A 22,282-nucleotide genomic window follows, 5' to 3' on the forward strand; every position below is an offset into this window, starting at 1 on the left:
TGAAACACCTCAGTTTAGTATTCAAGGTCCCTCAAAATGTGGCCCCAGCCTACCTTTCCAAGCATATTTGACATAATTCCCCCATAATGAGCCTGTGGTCCAGCCAAATTAAAATTCTCACTGTTCAAGTGTACATATATTTTCTCACCTCTCTAGCAGTGAAAAAAATCAGGTCATCACAAAAGGCCATTAGGATCCTTCCCAAGTGCTGTGCAAAGCTTGCCCAGAAGAGAAGCACCTTTAGATGTGCCATCACATAACGCATTGCCTTTGGAAATACAGATCCATGGAGGATGTGTCAAGAGTTTATACATCTCAGTACCTGACCTGGATTATTTTAATGCTTGTTCTGGTACTCACTAGTCCACTGCTTCCCAAACGTTTTTGTAATTTTGACGTTTCATTGGTCCTACTTAAAAAAATTTTTTTTGTAAAACTCACTGACCCTACCCTAAAATGCTGGAAATTTTTTCTAAAAAATTAAAGCAAATTAAGATGAATTTCGTTTTGAGAATTTTAGAGCAATTTTGTGAGATCCTATGAGACACCCTGGAATGCCCCCAAAATGGAGTTGAGAATCACTGTCTCGGCAAATATGTTTGCCTCTCCATGCTTTATTATTTCCACCTACAGAATGAGAAGTAATGATGCTGGGAGGGTGGGAGGGAGGGAGACGCAACAGGGAAGAGATATGGGAACATATGTATATGTATAACTGATTAACTTTGTTATAAAGTAGAAACTAACACACCATTGTAAAGCAATTATACTCCAATAAAGATGTCAAAAAAAAAAAGATTAACTGAAGGCATTCTCAGGAAAATGCAAATGGGATGAGAGAAGGTTAGAAGTGATAGTTTAGGAACACAGATATATCCAAGTAATGAATAAACTTGTAAATAACATTCTTTGCAGGTAATAATAATAAGCCACCAACCAAACAAACTAATCAAAATCTCAACATGGGGCTTCCCTGGTGGCGCAGTGGTTGAGAGTCCACCTGCCGATGCAGGGGACGCGGGTTCGTGCCCCGGTCCGGGAGGATCCCACATGCCGCGGAGCGGCTGGGCCCGTGAGCCATGGCCGCTGAGCCTGCGCGTCCGGAGCCTGTGCTCCGCAACGGGAGAGGCCACAACAGTGAGAGGCCCGCATACCGCAAAAAAAAAAAAAAAAAAAAAGGCCAGCATAAATTAGTCAGTTAGCTCATCTGATAGGTGCTAAACAGTTCCTCCTGCTTCTTAAGTAGTTCTTCTTCCCCATCCTGTAGAGTGACTACTTAGGTCACTAGATGCTTCCAGTTCTTACCAGAAACACAAGTGATTTTGACCTTTCAGGGGAAGAACCATCCCAAAGACCCACAGAAGCCATGGAGGGGTGGACGAGCCCTTGCCTTCCCTTAGGAATTGCCATGTGTTTAGAGAAGGGGGTCTAGATTAAACCAAACCCATTTTCAGAGCTGACTAGACATCCCAACAGGAAGCTGCAAGTGTCCCAGATCAGAAGCAGGGCAAAACTAAACACACAGCATAGCTCTGGGCTTCTGAAGTCTTCATTGCTCTTCCCTCCTCAGTCACAGGAGATCAGAAGTTCCAGGTATCCCGGGACTCAGCGTATGGGCTAGCAGACAAGCATAAGGGGAAGCTATCCCATCTCTGAAAGAGCTCTGAATGCAGAAGCTAAAAGGCTATCTGTCTGGGACATTGCAAAGAAGATTACTGTATTAGATGAAATGTGGGATTGATCTCTTCCAGCCCCAGGACTCGAGGAATACTAAAGGGGGGGTGAAACAATAGGGCTCACCCCAATCTCTGGTGTGCTGCACTTTGAAATCTACAGATGACTTTCCCTCCCACTATTACAGCTGATCTTCACAACAGCTTTATGAAGCCAATGTAGTTAGAATGACTTCAGAGGTGAGGAAATTTATGCAGAGGTGAGTCAGTGGCCCAAGGTCATGCAGCTGGTGAATAGTAGAGCTAAGATCCAAACACTCCTTTTATGGAAACAAAACACCTGTGAACAGAAGATATTTTTCTGTTTTTCTGAAGCCCTATCACCCTTTCTGGAGAGCCTCCAGGATGAAGACCTTGCAGAAGACACAACCTAATTTTCTCTCGAAACATTCTTCACAGCTGTGGAACATACAGTCAAGGGTATCTGTGGCACTGTGGCAGGAAGCATAATAATTAGCAGAGTAAATTCTATTCTTGAGGGAGTTCCTCTTCCCTGGTAGATTCCTCAGCATGAAGCCCTCTATCTCCAAAGCAGGACATGGCCCCTGTGATTTACTGCGAGTGCCTATGTCTGAGTCCTTGAGAAGAAAACCGAGTATTATTTGTGTTTTACTAGAAGAATTAATACACCAAGGGGAAAGAATTTTGAGTAGAAGCACTACTGTGGGCTTCTAATGACCAGAAAGTAGCACTGCCTCATGCATTCAGACCCCAACAGTACGGAAGTTAGGATTGATATCTGTCTTTGCAGTATCTATGAAAAACTAGTTTCTAACCTAATTAATCTGGTACTAACTTAAATAACTCCTTACCTTTTTCATGCTAAAACAGAGGTCAGGGAAATGATATACTAATGTAACAGTCTCCCTCAGTCTCAGTCATATTTGTTCATCTTTAAGAGTCTTTCTTCTTGAAAAGCAGTGATGAATCTATATGAAAAGGAATCTCCTAAAATGTCTCCCTTCAGCAATTCTTGCAGTGCATGAAGAAATTTAGTTTGCAAATACTTAGAAAAAAGGTGGACTTCTGATTATGAATGTGGTGGAGTAACTTGTAGTAGACTAGTACTTTCACCGAGAATAACTAAGAAATCCAGATAAAATTTTAAAATGTCTGTTTGAAGGCACTAGAGCATGACGAGGCGGCCAGGACTTTGGAAAAGAGAGGCAATGACACTCTGCAGCCATTTTTTTCCTCAGAATGTTTGCTGATTCTGGGCATGAGGTAAACGGGTGGGGATATGAGTGAGAACATGAACTGAGGACCTCTACTAAGAGGAGAGAAACCAGCAGAGCACTGGTAGAAAGAAAGAGGGGAAACTGAGCCCAATATTCTGCCAGTTTTCCCCTCAAGATATTTACCAAACTCTGAAACTGCATTAACTGAAAAACTAAAGAAAAAAAAAGAGACTGTCAAACTAGAATTTTAAACCCAGGAAAAGTGTCTTTCCGAAAAGGAAGGCAAGATTTTAAGCAGCGTGGCATCATAGGTCTGAATCTCCCTAAATTTGAATCTCTCACATAAAACAGATAAAGTGCTAGAATAATAGAACAAAAACCCATAAACAACATCTACAACAAAGCTAGGTAAAACATACCCCAATGAAACCCAAAATATGACCAGGTAGAGATCATCCACTAATAGCCATGAAACAGCAAAGTATCAGCATCTGCTGAGAGGAGGAAGGTCTAAAAATGGCATCTGCGGGCTTCCCTGGTGGCGCAGTGGCTGAGAGTCCGCCTGCCGATGCGGGGGACACGGGTTCGTGCCCCGGTCCGGGAAGATCCCACGTGCCGCGGGGCGGCTGCGCCCGTGAGCCATGGCCGCCGAGCCTGCGCGTCCGGAGCCTGTGCTCCGCGACGGGAGAGACCACAGGAGTGAGAGGCCCGCGTACCGCAAAAAAAAAAAAAAAAAAAAAAAAAAAAAAAATGGCATCTGAAATACCTGAAAATAGGAATACCCCAAAGTAGTCAACATGTATTTACTGAAAAGCACAGCAGAACATTTTAGGAACAAAAGTCACAGGAAAGAAGGGTTCTGTACACCAATGGATGAGTAACTACAAGGCGTTTGAGAGGCTGAGCAATGTGGGCTTGAGAAAATCTAAAACTTCATCTTCTACCCTGGGATGAAGTAAGGTGGAAGAAACGTCACTCCCATAGTTAAGACAAAAAATAAGCCAGATTAACTTCAAATTCATGAATTTTTCTACTGCGTTGGAGAGCTGAGTTTGCAGAGCAGCACACTTGCCCAAAATCTACCAGAGGAGACGTGAGCACTCACTGATCTGGGCTAAGCTTACCAGAAACCAGTAAGAAGAGTTCCGCTAGAAGCAAACACTAATGAACTGGCGAAGGCAGGCTACGGACTGGCAGGATAGTAGGAAGGCTCTGAGGGCCTCAGAGACTGGGGGGCCTGCACTCTGTTGCAAGCGCTTTCTCCACGAATCCTGCTGGGGGCTTCCAGAAAAGCTCAGAAAGAGCCCTAAGAACGGACCACTGCGATGCGCTCCTTGAAGAGAGGAGCGTTAGCCATGCAGGAGGAATACGAATCTCAACCCCATGCATTTCCTCTATCTCCCCCAGGGAAAACAATGCCTTTCTCTGTGGGGAAAGGACAACACACTCTAGGGCAATGGTGGAAATTCATTGCAGCTGGGAGAAGGAAATGGGGAAAAAAAACTACTCCTGGGGGAAGGGCAGAAATATACACTGGGCACAGAACCACATACTCCTGAGGCCATACCGTGGACTTAGCACCTAAGACTGAGATTTGGGCAGAACAACAGAAAATGCCCACCTCCCAGTTCCCCACATCACTAACTAAATAAATTCAAGTAACTAGTAACAGCATAATAGTACTGGGAAAGGGACAGAAGAGGAAACAGAGTATGCAAAGATACCATCTGAGGCACAGTGTAAAGGGAAGACCTAAAGTTCAGTGTCGAAAAGACATTGCTCTGGAAAACCAACTCTCATGTTAAGCACAAGGAATCACTATAGGAATTTGAAGTCTGTCGTACACCGAGGGTGGACATAGCAACAACAACCTCAAACCCAATCCAACTCCTAACCAGGTTAACTCAAAACTCTGTTCTAAAGACCCAGCAGAAGGAAACATGTGCCCATTTCCAGGCATAAGATCTTCACACCTCATACTCTACTGGCCTACACGATATGTTTGGCTTCAAACAAACAAATAAAAACACACAAAAAGGTAAGAAAAATCACATTCCCAAGAAACAAAGTGATCATCAGAACCAGAATCTGATATGACACAGACACTGGAGCTATCAGACAAGGAATTTCAAATAATTATGGTTAACATGTTAAAGGCTCAAATGGAAATGGTGGACATTATGCAAGATAAGCAGGTAACTGCAGTAGAAAAACACACACTAAGAAAGAACAAAATAGAAATGCTAGAAATGAAAAGCACAGTAGCAGAGATAAAGAATACCTTCAATGGGCTCACCAGTAATCTCAACACAGCCAAAGAAAGAATCAGTGAACTTGAAGATCAGTCAACAAAAATTACCCAAATTGAAACACAAAGAAAATTTAGAAGAATATCCAAGATAATATAAAACAGTCTAGTATGAGTCTAATTGGAACCCCAGAAGACAGAGGGATGAGAGATTATTTTATTTTTATTTTTTATTTTATGACAACATAATGGGTGAGAATTTCCCAAAATTAAATGACACACACCAAACCACAAATGCAAGAGGTTCAGAGCCCCCAGTAAACCACCTCTTGGCATATATTCAAACTACTGAAAACGAAAGTGAAAATCTTGAAAGCAGCCAGAGAAAAAAGAAACTTTACATAGAGAGAGAAAAATAAGAATGACATCAAATTTCTCATCAGAAACCATGCAGCTCAGAAGTCTATACCCAGAAAATATCTTTTAAAAAATGCAAGGTGCCATTGCTGGTGCCAATGTAAACTGGTACAGCCACTTTGGAAAACAGCTTGGCAGTCAGCTCCTTAAAAGGTAAAACATAGTGCACTCTACTTCTGCTGTAAAAGGTATAATAGTCTGATGACACAGGAGTAGTTTCACATTTTAAAAAACCATCACCTTGAACAAAACAGAGAATGACTAGTATTATATAAACATTGTATCTTAAATAGTTCATTCAATCTCTTCAAAAACTAGTTTAATTTACTGAAAGAGACATTTTTTAAATGTTACATATAAGTTTACCATGCGAACCAGAAATTTTACTCCTAGGTATGAAGTAAAAAGAAAACATATGTCCACACAAAGACTTGTAAGCAAATGTTCATAAAAGCATTACTTATAAAAGCCAAAAAGTGAAAACAATTCAAGTGTTCATCAACTAGTAAACAGATAAATAAACTATGCTATATCCATGCAGTGGAATACTGGAACAAAATACCGATACATGCTACAAAATGGATGAACCTCATAAACATTATTCTAAGTGAGAGAAGCCAGACGCAAAACACTCAATATTGTACAATTCAATTTACGTGAAATTCCAAAGAGGGCAAATCTATCGGCATAGAAAGAATATTACTGGTTGCCTGGGGTTGGGGGCGGAAAGGTGACTGACCTATGGTATGGGGATCTTTGGGGGTGATGACAGAATTCTAAAAGTGGATTTGGGTGATGGTTGTATGATTCTGTAAATTCACTAAAAATCACTGAAGTGTACACTTAAAAAAGGTCAATTTTACAGTATGTAAATTTTATCTCCATAAGGCTAACTTTTAAAATGAAAAAGCAATAAAGACTTTCTCAGAAAAACAAAAATAATGATGGAAATCATAGCCAGAAGTCTTACTCTACAAGAAATCTTAAAGAAGTTCCTCAGGCTGAAGAAATATATTAGGGTGAAACATGGATCTCCACAAGTAAATCAAGAACGCTAAAAAGAAATAAATGAAGGTAAAATACATTGATTTTTCCTATATTTAATTGACCTAAAAGATAACTGGGGGTCTTCCCTGGCAGCGCAGTGGTTAAGAATCTGCCTGCCAATGCAGGGGACATGGGTTCGAGCCCTGGTCCGTGAAGATCCCACATGCCACAGAGCAACTAAGCCCGTGCGCCACAACTACTGAGCCTGCGCTCTAGAGCCTGTGTGCCACAACCACTGAAGCCCACATGCCTAGAGCCCGTGCTCCACAACAAGAGAAGCCACCACAATGAGAAGCCCGTGCACCGCAACAAAGAGTAGCCCCCGCTCACCGCAAATGGAGAAAGCCCGCGCGCAGCAATGAAGACCAAATGCAGTGAAAAATAAATAAATTAAAGAAAGAAAGAAAGAAAGATAACTGGGTGTTTAAAGAAAAAATAGTAGTAAAATATTGTGCCAGAGTAGCTATAATAACACCAGCAAAAACTTCAGGACAAAGAACACTATTAGAAATAAAGGGGATCATTACATAATAAAGAGGTCAATTCTCAAATAAGATATATAACAGAGCTTAAAAATACATTGGACAGGGACTTCCCTGGTGGCGCGCCTGCCAATGCAGGGGACATGGATTCGATCCCTGGTCCAGGAAGATCCCACATACTGTGGAGCAACTAAGCCCATGCGCCACAACTACTGAGCCTGCGCACCACAACTACTGAAGCCCGCGTGCTGCAACTACCGAAGCCCATGCGCCTAGAGTCTGTGCTCTGCAACAAGAGAACCCACCACAATGAGAAGCCCGCACACCTCAACAAAGAGCAGCCCCCACTCGCTGCAACTACAGAAAGCCTGTGTACAGCAATGAAGACCCAATGCAGCCAAAAAAAAATTGGACAAAAACTGATACTACTGAAAGAAGAAAAGGACAAATACACATTTACAATCAGACTTCAACACTCCTATCTCGGCAACTGACAGAACATGTAGGCAGAAGATTAGTAAAGCTATAGGTTACCTGAACAGCACTATCAACCAATCTGACTTAATTGATGTGTGTGTGTGTGTGTGTGTGTGTGTATAAACGCCACTCAACACACTATTCTCAATTGCACATGGAACATTCATAAAGATCAATCATATTATGGGCCACTAAAAGAAAAAAACCTCAATGAATTTTAAAGAATAGTGATCATTAAAAGTATGTTTTCAGAACATACTGGAAATCAATAAAAGATATCTATAAAGGATACTGCTAAAAATAAAACTACCATACGACCAGCAATCCCACTACTGGGCATATACCCTGAGAAAACCATAATTCAAAAGGATACATGTGGGCTTCCCTGGTGGCGCAGTGGTTAAGAATCCGCCTGCCAATGCAGGGGACACGGATTTGAACCCTGGTCTGGGAAGATCCCACATGCCGCGGAGCAACTAAGCCCGTGCGCCACAACTACTGGGCCTGCGCCCTAGAGCCTGTGAGCCACAACTACTGAGCCTGTGTGCCACAACTACTGAAACCCACACGCCTAGAGCTTGTGCTCCACAACAAGAGAAGCCACGGCAATGAGAAGCCCGTGCATGGCAACGAAGAGTAGCCCCCGCTCACCGCAACCAGAGAAAGCCCGGGCACAGCAACGAAGACCCAACGCAGCCAAAAATAAATAAATAAATTTATTTTTTAAAAAAAGATACATGCACCACAATGTTCACTGCAGCACTACTTACAATCGCCAGGACATGGAAGCAACCTAAATGTCCATCGACAGATGAATGGATAAAGAAGATGTGGCATATATATACAATGGAATATTACTCAGCCATAGAAAGGAACGAAATTGGGTCATTTGTAGAGACGTGGGTGGATCTAGAGACTGTCATACAGAGTGAAGTAAGTCAGAAAGAGAGAAACAAATATCATATATTAATGCACATATGTGGAACCTAGAAAAATGGTACAGATGAACAGGTTTGCAAGGCAGAAGTAGAGACACAGATGTAGAGAACAAATGTATGGACACCAAGGGGGGGAAAGCAGGGGTGTGGGTGGTGGTGGTGGGATGAATTGGGAGACTGGGATTGACATATATACACTAATATGTATAAAGTAGATAACTAATAAGAACCTGCTGTATAAAAAGTAAATAAAATTCAAAAAAAAAGATACATGCACCACAATGTTCATTGCAGCACTATTTACAATAGCCAGGACATGGAAGCAACCTAAGTGTCCACTGAGAGATGAATGGATAAAGAAGATGTGGCATATATATACAATGGAATATTACTCAGCCATTAAAAAGGAACGAAATTGAGTTGTTTGTAATGAGGTGGATGGACCTAGAGTCTGTCATACACAGTGAAGTAAGTCAGAAAGAGAAAAACAAATACCGTATGCTAACGCATATATATGGAATCTAAAAAAACGGTACTGATGAACCTAGTGGCAGGGCAGGAATAAAGACACAGATGTAGAGAACAAACTTGAGGACACAGCGGGGTAAGGGGAAGCTGGGACGAAGTGAAAGAGTAGCATTGACATATGTACATTACCAAATGTAAAATGGATGGCTAGTGGGAAGCAGCCGCATAGCACAGGGAGGTCATCTCGGTGCTTTGTGACCGCCTGGAGGGGTGGGATAGGGAGGGTGGGAGGGAGATGCAAGAGGGAGGGGATGTGAGGTATATGTATACACATAGCTGATTCACTTTGTTTTACAGCAGACACTAACACAGCATTGTGAAGCAATTATACTCCAATAAAGATATTAAACAAAATAAAGGTCACTGTTAAGAGAATGAAAAGACACAGACCGGGGGGGGGGGGTAAAAATCTCTGCAAATCACATACCTGAAGAAGGACTTGTATCCAAAATAGATAAAGAACCCTCAAAAATCAACAATACAATAATCAAGACAGTGTGGCAGTAGAGGAGGTGTAGACACACAGATCAGTAGAACAGAACAGAGAACATAGAAATAGATCCACACAAAGATGCTCAGTTGACTTTTTACCCAAAAAAAAGTAAAAATTGATAAATTATACCTCATCAAATCTAGAAAATTTTGCTCTGTAGACCCTGTAGAGGAGATGTAAGGACAAATTATAGACTGGGAGAAAATTCTGCAGATTATATATCCCACAAAAGATCTGTATCCAGATTATATAAAGAACTCTCAAAACTCAACATCGAAAAAACAATCCCATTAGAACAGGGGCAAAAGACATGAAGAGACATTTAACCAAAGAGGATATACAAAGGACAAATAAGGACATGAAAATATATTCAACATTGTCAGCCGTCCAGAAAATGCAAATGAAAACCACAATGAGATATTACTACAAGTCTCAAAATGGCTAAAATAAAGAATTGTGGCAACACCAAATGCCAGAGAGGATGCCGGGAAAATGGATCACTTACATACGCTGATGGTTGAAATACAGAATTGTGCGGCCACTCTGGAAAATAGTTTGGCAGTTTCTTTAAAAACTAAAAATGAACTTATCAGATGTCCCAGCAATTGCACTTTGGGGCATTTATCACAGGGAAATCAAAAGTTACGTTAGTGCAGAAACCTGTACGTGAATGTTCATAGCCACTTTATTCGTAATAGCCAAAAACTAGAAACTATTCAAATGTGTGAATGGTTAAATTGTGGTACATCCGTACTATGAAATAGTATCTAGCAATAAAAAGGAATGAACTATTGATACAGGCAACAACTTGAATGAACTTCCAGGGAATTATGCTGAGTAAAAAAAAAAAAATCCAGTATCAAAAAGTTGCACACTATAGTATGATTCCATGTATACAACATTCTTGGAAAAACAGAATTATACAGATAGAGAACAAAACAGTGGATTCCAAAGGTAAGGGATGTGAGGTAGGAAGTGCTGGAGGCTATAAAGGGGTGCGTATGAGGTGTGATGATCATATAGTGATGGTAATGATGTCTCAGTTTTGTACCTTGATTGTGGTGGAAGTTACACAAAGTCACATGTGTGATACAATTGTATAGAAACACACACTTGCATGTGTGACTCATAAAATCTGAATAAGCTCTGTGAACTACACCAATGTCAATTTCCTGGTCTAACGTTATATTCTAGTTACGCAAGATGTTCACACTGGGGGAGGCTGAGTGAAGGAACGTCCCTGTAGGTTTCTTTGCAACTTCCACTAAATCTATAATTATTTCACAATAAAGTTTATAAATTTAACAATAAGAAAATAAGCACCTTTAGACTCGAGTTTGAGGAGTACTGGGTCCAGAGCGGGGAACAGGAAACTACGTTCTTCTGTAGACCAAATATGACCCACTGCTTGCTCTTGTAAGCAAAGCATTATTGGAACACAGCCATGCCCATTCGTGGCTGCTGAAAAGGAAAAAGGAAAGGAAAGGACCACTATTTTGTAAATGGGCAAAAGATCTGAACAGAAAATTCACCAAAGAAGTTATACGGATGGCAAATAAGCACATGGAAAGATGTCCAACATAAGTAATCATCAGAGAAATGCAAATTAAAAACCACAGTGAGGGCTTCCCTGGTGGCTCAGTGGTTGAGAGGCCGCCTGCCGATGCAGGGGACGCGGGTTCGTGCCCCGGTCCGGGAAGATCCCACATGCCGCGGAGCGGCTGGGCCCGTGAGCCAGGGCCGCTGAGCCTGCGCATCCGGAGCCTGTGCTCCGCAACGGGAGAGGCCACAACAGTGAGAGGCCCCCGCAAAAAAAAAAAAGAAAAAAAAAACCCACAATGAGATACCACTACACACCTCAGAATGGCTAAAAAAAAAAGAAATTAGCAATACCAACTGCTGGAGCAACTGGCATGAGCAGGATGTGGAACAACTGGCACTCTCACAGCCTGCTGGTGGGAATGCAAAATGGTATAGCCACTCTGCAAGAGTCTGGCAGGTTCTTATAAAGGTAAACATTCACTTACCATGTAACCCAGCAATCCTGCTCCTAGATAGTTACTCAAGAGAAATGAAAACAAAAAACCTGTATACAAATATGTATAACAACTTAATTCATAAGAGACAAAAACTGGAAACAAACCAAACGCCCCTCAACTGGTGAATGGATAAACAAAATGTGGTACGTCTATACAGTGGACCACTACCCAACAATTAAAAGGAGTGACCTGCTGATACACACAACCACATGGATGAATCTCAAAGGCATTTTGCTAAGTGACAGAAGCCAGACCCAAAGGACTACATACCATATGATTCCATGTAATTGACAATCTGGAAAAGGTAAAACTATAGGGATAGATATCAGACCAGTGGCTGCCAGGGTTTAGGAATGAGGGAGGGGTGGAATACAAAGAGGCAGCACCAGGCAATTTGGGGAGGGCGGGTGATGGAACTTTCTGTACCTTGATTGTGGTGATGGATACACGGCTCTGTGCTTCAGTCTGAAGTCATAAAAAAGTATACCATAGAAGTTTGCTCTATGTAACTAAATAAACCAAAATAAGATCCCCCTGCACACCCACCTAAGTGAGAGCATGTGCTACCAAGGATGTAACGGGAACTCACACACTGCTGGTGGTAGTGTAAATTGTTACGGCCACTACGGAAAGCTACTTGGCACCATCTGCTAAAATTAAACATGTACATCCTGCAAATCATCAATTCCACCTCTAGACATATATGCAACAGAAGCGTATATTTACCAAAGAAACTAAATACCAGGCTATTCATAGCAGCTTTACCTGTATTAGCAAAAACCTGGACACTACGCCAATACCCGCAAACAGTGGACTAGATCAATCAGTCATAGTCCAGTCACAAAACGGAATACTGTGTGGCAATGAGAAGGAAGGAAAGGCTGCTCACGTGACAACTTGAATGGATCTCCAGCAATATTAAGTATGAGAATCCAGACAATAATAAGAGTACGTAATGCAGGATTCCATTTATGTAATCAAAGATGTTACAAGTCAGAATAGTGGTTACTCTTGGGCAGAAGTAGTGACTTGGAAGGGATCACACGGGAGTCCTAGCGATGTTCTATTACTTAATATAAATGCTGCTCATTGGTGTGTTAACTTTGTGAATATTCATTAATCTGTTCACTTAATATTTGTGCATTTTCCCTGTCTGCAAAGTGTACTATACTTCCATTTAAAAAGGTTTAAAAGCAGAGTATGTATATTTCATTTTCTTTCCTTTTTAAAATTTAGGTTTGCTGATCAAAGATTCTTTGATTCCAAAGGCAAGGACCAAAAATCAAACAAGAAAACCTTTGTTCCTGATTGGACATAAGGATGGAAGCAACTTTTGATTACTTGCTCTATCATGAATGGTGCCAGGGGCTTCACAACAACCAGTAGAGGTGGGAATTTTATTTCCATTTTTAGAGATGGAGAAGACCCAAGGACAAGAAGATGAGTGGTTTCAACTATGATTTGTGATTCAGCATTTCTAGAATGATGATCTTTGGGAACATCAGAGAGAGAAAGGCCTCTAAAGAGCATCTAGTCCAGCCTCTTTATTTTACCAAAGGAGAAAATGTGCTCCAGAAGAGAAAGGGGTCATTCAAGATTATCCATCTACTGAAAGAGAAGGGACTAGAGCTTCAGTCTCCTAAGTGCCATCCAGTGTATGTCCAATGCATCATGGCCATCGTTTACAGACAAATCATCAAAACCCTTTAAGGAATGGAGGGAAAAAAGCATTAAATTGGGAGTTGAAAGATCTGGATCCTATCCCAGTTTTGCCAAGTAAGCTTGACTTCCCCCTTTGGGTTTTAATTTCCCCACCCGTGAAATACGAGGTGACAATACAAAATCAACAAGGGATAGCAAGTCTTGGATCCATGACAGAGGTAGATCCAGGTTTTGTGGGACCTGAAGCTTCATAACACTTGAGGCCCTCGTTAAGGATAAGAATACAAAATTACCAATACAAAATCAGAAACAAAAGTAAATATTTAAAATGAGAAAAGAAATACAATAGAGTACACATTTGAAAAAGTCGACGAATGTTAGACATATCTCAAAATTCAGGAAAAATGCCAATAAACTAAAGCATATTTTTATTAATTGCCTGAGAAGCCTCTGTAATATATTACTCCCACTGTTCTGTTATAGTCGGAGACTCACAGGACTCAGCACATAGTTTTCCTCACAGCCAAGATTTAGTACAGCAATGTAGCAAGGACACAAAGGTGGATCACAAGGGGGAAAGATACAGGCAGAGCCTGGAAGAATCCACGTGCAAACTTCCTTATGCTCTCTCCTTCCCATGTGGAGCCACACAGAGGACACTCTTCCCTCAGCAGAGAAAATGCGGCGACGTGTGTGATGTTGCTGCCCAGGGCAGCCCAGATTCAGTGCCCACGGCTTTTCTTCGAGGCTGTTCACATAGACAGCGTCTGCCTAGCGTGCACCTTCTGGGAGAATTCCAGACTGCCAGAAGGAAAGCAGGGGTCCAGCGTAAAGCACACTGTATGTATAAACAGTCTAAGCACAGTGAGCCATTCTCATCAGTTTTCCATTAACTGGGGACACTCTGAGAGCCATGATGCCAGATGCCAGCAGAAGGCCACCCTTACAAGCAGGTCTTTCTAAGCACAGCAGTCTCAGGCCTGCTACCTTAACTTCTGCACACCACTCAATGTTCGGACTCTTGTTTCGTGTCTGTGCTCACAATCTCAGGAATTCTGAAGAATGCCATTTCACACAACCCCCATCCAAACAGGAATATAAACATATCTTGTGTTTATAATTGCATACGCTGCACACTGAGTATGTTCCTGACGGGACAGAACTTGGTGTTCGTTGAGTTTACATATCTGATTCATGACTGGAAGACTTTCCCACAGACTAGCTTCTGGCTCCATATATTGTGAACCTTGATGCTCTTCCACTGTCAACATACTTCTGGTACCCAGTGCTGTAAAGCACAGTGACATCACAACGTTCCCTCCAGCCTCACACCTCTTGTCCTGGTACCGTGCGCATTGGCACGGTAAGCAGGAGTATTCCTGGAAGCAATTTCAATACAAGACGGCTAGCAATAACTTGGAACATGTACAGAATTGGTTGGGAGCCCCTTAAATATGTCTCTCCAAACCCAAACTAAGTGTATCCCAATTTAATGTCCCCTTAGCCAGATTCCCAATATGCCCATGGCCACTGTATTGTCACCCAACATAAGAGCAGGAGTGATGGAGACAGCAGAATGGAAACAGAGGTGCTCTGAACCAACTGTGGCTAAAATACCTTTTGTAGATTTTACAAACCATACGACTAGCGCATACCACAATGCTAGGGCCCCTTCCAGGCCTGTCAATGCCAGTGACTCTGAAGCTTGATCTTGAACTTCATTAGCTTCGCTGTGCATCTCTGGTCCAGAGAGTTACAGAAGGGGAACCAACACTGAGAAAAGGCTTGGGACCCAGATAACAAGGCAGAAGGGAGGAGGGTACCTAACCAGAAGCAAAGATAAGGCAATCAGGATGAATTCCAGATAACCAGAGTGCAAAAGCACCTGGGAACGAGTGATTAGCATGTGACCTAAGGGATGGAAAGACAGCCTGAACTGGGACACAACACAAGGAACCCAAACTACAGAGCTGTCTTTCCTCCACGGCTGAGGCAAGAAATCTAGCATGAGGTTTGGTAGACACTGAGTGGGCAGGACGAGGAAGCAGTTCAGGGGAGGCAGGCTTCTTGAACCACCAGCAGAGAAGAACTGTGCTGGGCCAGCACACAATCGAATTGAGCAACGCGGAAACCAACAAGATGGCTGAGAAAGACAACCCTGTGAATAGGTCAAGACTGAATTTCCAGATGGAACAGTCACAGCATCCAATGTTTCCCGAGCTTGAAAGGGCCTTCTAGGTCCCATGTTCCACCCACCCCCCTGTGGGGACAGGGAGCAGGTCAGCGGTGTAGGAGTCAGAAGGACTGGTTGAGTCCTGCCTCGGTCGCTTACTGTGCCAGCTGAGGTAAATCACTTCCCCTCTCTGATTCTCAGCTGCCTCATCTCTAAAACGAAGAGAATGATAATGCCTTCCCAGGAGCCCAGGGAGAATCCAGTGTGATACTAGGATGAGGAAAAGGATCTGGAGAGGCATTTTCCTGAACTGGAACACAAGGACCGGCAGGCAAGCCTGCTGTGAAGTGCAGAGCTTTGCAGGACCGTTAGCTTCGCCATTACCCCAGCGCAGACAGCAGCACAGGAGCTGTGCCCGCCCACCTCTCTGCAGACAGTCGGGTGGCTCAGAACACGCCGACTCTTGCTGACCCTTCCCTCTCCTGAACGGATAAGCAATTTAAAACTGCGATCTTGGTGCTATTTAGTGGGAAATTGACAGTACTTCTTTGGGATTAACTTGATATGAATAACAGTCATTTTCCAAATAGGATGTATTCTGAGAAGTAGTTTTGCTAAGAAGGGAGAAGGAAGGAGGGAGAAGCATCGAAATGTCTGAAAGAGAGGGAGGGAAGCAAGGGCAGATTTGCTGTGATGGCAGACGACACTTTCACTCCCTTACGTCCCCACCAACCCTGGTCCACGCCCTACTCTATCCTGGCAGGAAGATGTATATGGAAGGGATTGGCAGCAAAGTATGCCTTTTTCGAAGTCACATGGCTTTGGACTACACACAGGAACAAGTGACAGACTTGATGAAAACTCTGGTACCCTGGTTATTCTGGAGAATCCATCAGTGGGACCCTCAAGTGTGAGGACACATATAGCCGCTGGATTTGGCAGCACTCAACTGCAGTACCAGGGATTAAAATTTAAGGATGCTGCTTCTGGACAGCTGCGGCACACAGCAGGCCCTTAACCTCCCCTCTGATTCGGCCTCCCCTTACATTCAAGAGAGCGCCAGCCACAGGTGAGCGAGCTGACCCTTTGGGTGCCATCAGGAAGTATATATACCCTGTGAAACGCATACTCCTGATTCACGTGCAACAGCTCCCCGCCCCGCAACCTGAAGGAAGCTGTGGACCTGCTCACGAACAACACGATTCCAAGTTCCTAAGCCACACTGCATGGGAGCTGGAAGGAGGTGAAGTGGTCAAAGCAGTGAGGCTGAGCCCCTTGCCTTGGAGATGTGGAGCAAAGGGACTTGGCCAAGAACACATGCAGGGCACAGGGATGGCGCCGCACTTCAGGGGCATAACTCAGGGCGGCAGCCAACAGCCTGGGCACCAGGCTCGGAGTGTCTATCCTGTGTCCCCACCCTGCTTGGTGGCCACACAGACCCTGGGTTGGCTGAACCTGTGTTTGAATCCCAACTCCCCCTGGGCCAACTGGGAGAGCTCAGCCGAGTCCCTCGGCGTCTGCGCTCTCGGTTCCCTCACCTGCCCGGTGGGTCTAACAGCACTGGTCTTGCCAGGCTGATTCCAGGACTGAAGGAGATGAGATGTGGGCGGCACCTTGGCCCCAACTCCTCTGCCTGGGCTCTTCTTCCTCACCGCCTCTGATCTCCTGTCCTCCCAACCGAAAGCTCGCCTCTTCCAAACCCTGCCCACTCCCCGGTGCACAGCTCAGAGCCCGCCTCCCTCTGGAGCCTTCCTCATCTGCCAGGGAGATGCATCCCGCACTCTCCTGAGGCCTCACAGCACTTCAGATGGTTCTGTGGAGAGGGTCTGGTCCTGCCTGCAATGAGGTTGCTGACACACCCGCCTTGCTGACCCACCTCGCACATGCTGACCCCCAGGGCAGGGCCGATCTCATCACCTGCTGAGTCCAGGGCAGCACAGCAGCGTGTCGTGGCATCAAGCCTATGAGCGCCGCGTGGCGATGAACAGAACTGTTCATCGCCACCATCTGTCAGCGTCTAGTCAGTGTCTCCTCGGGCAGGGGCAGGCTCTGGGGACGGTACCAAGGTGACCTGGGTGTGATCGTTATCCTCAGAGGGATTGCAGTCCAGCTGGGGTAACAGGGCACACACACACACACATAAAACAGAAACCGCCCAAGGTAACCTTGCACAAAAAGAGTACAACAGACAGGGTTCTGGAAGGTTGTAGAGAAGGAACGGTCCTGAAGCCAGCCTCAGAGGCTTCAGGAGGACACAGAAAGTGAGGAGGGAGGGCACCTGCCGTGGGTGAGCAGCGTGGAGGACTGGGGACCGGGAGAGTCAGGCTGCGGGAGTGGACAGTACGGCCACTACCAAGGATGCAGGAGAGGGCCGCCGTGAGGAAGGCCACGTTAGGGTCACAGCCTCATGAAGTGTACAGAGCAATGGCTGAGCCCGGGCCCACTGAGGGCTCATCGTCACCCCACGAGTTGAGGACTATTTTTATTGTCCTCATTTGACAGATGGCAAGCTGAGGCCAGATAGGTGCAGGCATTTGAAAGCCAAGCTCTGGGAGCCAGGGGTTGCCCCGGGCAAAGCTGTGTTTTAGGAAGCCTGGTTATGCTACAGGGGAGGCTGGGGTGACAGGGGGCCGGAGAGGGATTAGAAATCTGCTTGTGTCACGTGAGCAAAGGCCCCAGCTTTAAGAGAGCTCAGGAAACACCAGAAGAACAGGATGTTCTTCCAGAAACTTCTTCTCCTTAAGGATTCTATCTGCGGCTCCTCTACTCCTCACTGCTACTTTTGTAACGGGGGTAGGGGTGGGAAACTGAGTGGGAGAGGGGTGACGGGGAAAAGAGATTCTTGTGCTTTGTCAAAGGTGTCCGAGGAAGGCTCAGGCACAGACCCTCCAGAGGTAACCATGGTGAACTGAATACTCTGGGGAAGAGTTCACAGCCCCAGCCTCACCATGCCCGGCCACAAGTTATGCCTCCCTCCTCGGAGATTCCAGAACCTATGAGATGCACCTTTCTTAAGGCCCCTCCTGCTTTCCACCTGTCTGTGGTTTGTCAGCAAGTTCCCTGTCTTCTCCATCTCTGTAGACCCGACGCCTGGCGCCAAGGAGGTGCTCACACACCAGAGAGTGAGGGGATCAAGGAAGGAAGGAAGGAAGGAATGAGGGTGTCCGATGGCCACTGACAGAGCTATTGATGGACGAGTCACCACATGGTCAGCTTCTGGAGGAGGGGAAGTTGGGCACACTCCCTCTTTGTTTCCCACCCGCCTGATGCTAAAGAAGCTCATTGACAAGCCCTTGGAACACACATCTACTAGACTGTTCACGTCACCAACTGAGCACAAAAAGAACACCTCTGTGTTCGGATCCAGCCTCCCTGGCATTCAGTCTCCCCTCGCTTCCTCAGACGGTGCACGTGCCACCTCTGCCCCCACGGGAAAGCTTTCATCCTTCTTAATGAAGGGCTTGGGCAAAGCCACAAAGAACATTCTGGTCTTCCGCCATATTCCACATAGGACATGTGACATTTAAACACACTCGCTACTCTAGCAGTTGAGCTTTCGTCTCCTTGCTAAAGTGGGTTCCCCACCTCAGCCATGACATTACTGAATTGAAACAAAGGCTGACAAGCAAAGCTCTATAGTCTGGTAAAGCAGCTGGCCTACTGGACACACACAGGGGGAGCCCCAGCAAGGAGTGCAGAAGACAGAGCACTCTACCAACACAACCTGGGGCACTCAACACGGCACTGGATAGAAAGGATGGAGGCCATTTACATGAAGGCTTCTTTCCAGGTGCCACGTCATTAAGATTATCAAGAAAGCACATGGATGCCAGACACACTGACAGCTGTCCACAATTCTAAACCTTCACTTAGACCTAGAGCGTGGAGACAGGCCTCGGCCAGGGTCTGAAAGCAGGTCATTTGTTTCTGCCAGAAGTTCCCTTAGAAAAGTGTCCATTAACTCTCAAAATGAGACTTCCTTATGATCCAGGCTGCAACCAGACCAAAGTGCAACTCTTCTTAACAAAATGCAACAGCTTCTTAACCCAAATTGTGCTCTTTACAAAATATTTTACAGAGGCTTCCGGCACCCAAAGTTGGGAAACAAATACATTCTGTCTACTTCATCCTTCTCCTCCTCCATCCCAGGTCAGTTTCCACATCTGTATAATTGATAATTTTGCCCTCAACGGAAACCACTCATTCTACACAAATTTTCAATTTGTAATATAATCAGACTATCAGTAAGTAAAGAACTCAGAATCAAAGGATGTGAAACATCAAAGGCATTCTGTGATCAGAGCCTTGCTTTTCAAAATGATATCCATGGACCAACAACTTAGGCATCAACTGGGACCTGCTGAGAAGTGCAGAATCTCAGGTCCACGCCAGAACTTCTGAATCAGAAGCCACATTTGACAAGATCACCGAGGGATTTGAAAGCACACTGAAGTTTGAGATCTAGATCACTGGGTTTCAAACTCGGTTCTGTGGAATGCTTCATGGGCCTCTAAGAGGAGTGGGCCAGGAAGAGATTGGGAAGAAGGGGTGTGGGGAGCAGGCCTTACTTCGGCTGAGCAGCCTGCCTCTGATCTCTTTGGGAGGTTGAACCCCCAGCCAGACTAAGATATTCCATGGGCACAAAGGTTGGAGAATCCCTATTCTAGACCAATCATCTCATTTTCTACATGGCACAACTGAGATCTTCCAAAGAGCATAAGGGAATTTTACCAAGACACATCATAGTCCCTTGAACACTGTTAGAGAACTCTGAAATTTACCAAGCCTGGGAATCAAGCAAAATCTTCATAGTCATTGTTGCCGGAATAACCTCTAACCTGCAAAAGTAGAAGCAAAGACAGACCCCAAGCCCCAGTGGAAGAGGACATGACGTCCAAGGCTGTGCCCTGGAAAAGCCCTGTGACATTAGTGGCATTTTGCGCCACCTGGTTTTCAGGAGAGGAGAGAGACACACAGAGATAGTAAGTGCCGAGGCTACACAGGAAAAGAAGAGCTGACATCCAAATGCAGGTCCCTGGGCCCCAAAGCCCAGGCTCTGGATCACATCATTCACATTGTGAGCACACACTGGCAGCCCCTCTGTGTGCCCCATGCACTGGCCCAGCCTATGAGCTACATGGACACACATCCACTCAAAAAAGGGGGCAATCCATCCTCACGGACCCATAGGTCCGTGGGCTCCCTTGCCAATGCCTGGGCTCCCAGCATACGCCCTACACACGGAAAATGCAAACTCAGTTGCTATATCTTCATGGTAACAAGCATTAAGAATCTGTTTTAATATACATTGTTATGTATCTGACATCTCTATGCCTTGGGAAAGGTAGAAAGATCAAGAAGGCAGAAATGGTCAGAGGGGGAAAAGGAGAAGAAATACTTTACAACGTACTGACATATTAGTTTCAGCACCTCGTTTTTACATTCATACCCCCCAAGCACTGCATAGAGCTTTCTGCCATGGAAGCTCTTATTACCGACCATCTTTAATTAAAACTGAAGTTGCAAAAAAAACAAACAACCCAATCAAAAAATGGCCAGAAGACCTGAATAGACATTTCTCCAAAGAAGATATACAGATGGCCAACAGGCACACGAAAAGATGCTCAATGTTGCTAATTATTAGAGAAATGCACATCAAAACTACAATGAGGTGTCACCTCACAAAGGTCAGAATGGCCATCATGAAAAAAATCTACAAACAATAAACGCTGGAGAGGGTGTGGAGAAAAGGGAACCCTCCTACCCTGTTAGTAGGAATGTAAATTGCTGCAGCCACTATGGAGAACAGGAACAGTATGGAGGTTTCTTAAAAAACTAAAAATAGAGCTACCATATGATCCAGCAATCCCACTCCTGAGTATATATCTGGAAAAGACAAAAATTCTATTTTGAAAAGATACATGCACCCCAATGCTCATTGCAGCACTATTTACAATAGCCAAGATATGGAAGCAACCTAAATGTCCATCGACAGATGGATGGATAAAGAAGATGTGGTACATATACACAATGGAATACTACTCAGCCATGAGAAAAGAATGAAATAATACCATTTGCAGCAACATGGATGGACCTAGAGGTTATCATACTAAGTGAAGTAAGTCAGAAAGAGAAAGACAAATATTCTAAGATATCACTTAAAAGATGATACAAATGAAATTATTTACAAAACAGAAACAGACTCACAGACATAGAGAACAAACTTACAGTTACCAAAGGGGAAAAGCTTGGGGAGGGATAAATTAGGAGCTTGGGATTAACAGATACACACTACTATGTATAAAGTAGATAAACGAAGTCCTACCGTATAGCACAGGGAACCATATTCATTATCTTGTAATAAACTACAATGGAAAAGATTCTGAAAAAGAATAGTTGCCGTACACCAGAAACTAACACATTGTAAATCAACTATACTTCAAAAAAAAGGTGAAGTTGGAAGAGCTGGCCAGCAGATGGCACAATGAGCACGCAGCACATTACTAGCGTCAAACCCTAGTGTTATTTCACCCAGAAAGCTGGCCCCTTTCCCAAAGCCTCCTCGGAGTATCATCTGGGAACATTCTAGTTGGGCGATGCAACACACCAAGGCCACCCTCCCACATTGTCTTGTCTTCACCGCCTGCCCTCCTCCTTCAAATGCGGTAGGTCCAGAGGCAGTAAGCGAGGGGCCCACATGGCTACTTCCTCCTGGCACTGGAGGCTGCCACAGCTCAGGCCATCGGTGAGCTGCTCTGGGGAAAACCCACACCACGTCTTCTTTCTCTGAGTCAGCAGCAGCAGCAACTCCGCTCAGCCTGGACAACTCTGGGTGCCACATGGGGCAAATCAACCTTCTGGTGCGAG

The 22,282-nt window shown here is 44.5% G+C and overlaps 1 long non-coding RNA gene across 3 annotated transcripts in view; it reads right to left on the bottom strand.

Moving 5' to 3' along the window:
- The window catches only part of LOC149744157 (uncharacterized), a 103,693-nt gene that overhangs the window by 74,868 nt on the left and 6,543 nt on the right, over positions 1-22,282 (bottom strand). Inside the window, exon 3 of one of the 3 annotated variants that reach the window (XR_016391269.1) lies at positions 3,656-22,243. The exons of the other annotated variants lie outside the window; for them this stretch is intronic. This is a non-coding gene — a long non-coding RNA (uncharacterized LOC149744157). Of the gene's footprint in view, positions 1-3,655; positions 22,244-22,282 lie in introns of those variants that run through there. 3 annotated transcript variants of the gene reach the window in all.

Source organism: Delphinapterus leucas, chromosome X (genome assembly GCF_059928025.1).
Source record: "Delphinapterus leucas isolate spDelLeu-1000000601 "Yukka" chromosome X, BTC_Dleu_Yukka2, whole genome shotgun sequence".
Classification (NCBI taxonomy): Eukaryota; Metazoa; Chordata; class Mammalia; order Artiodactyla; family Monodontidae; genus Delphinapterus; species Delphinapterus leucas.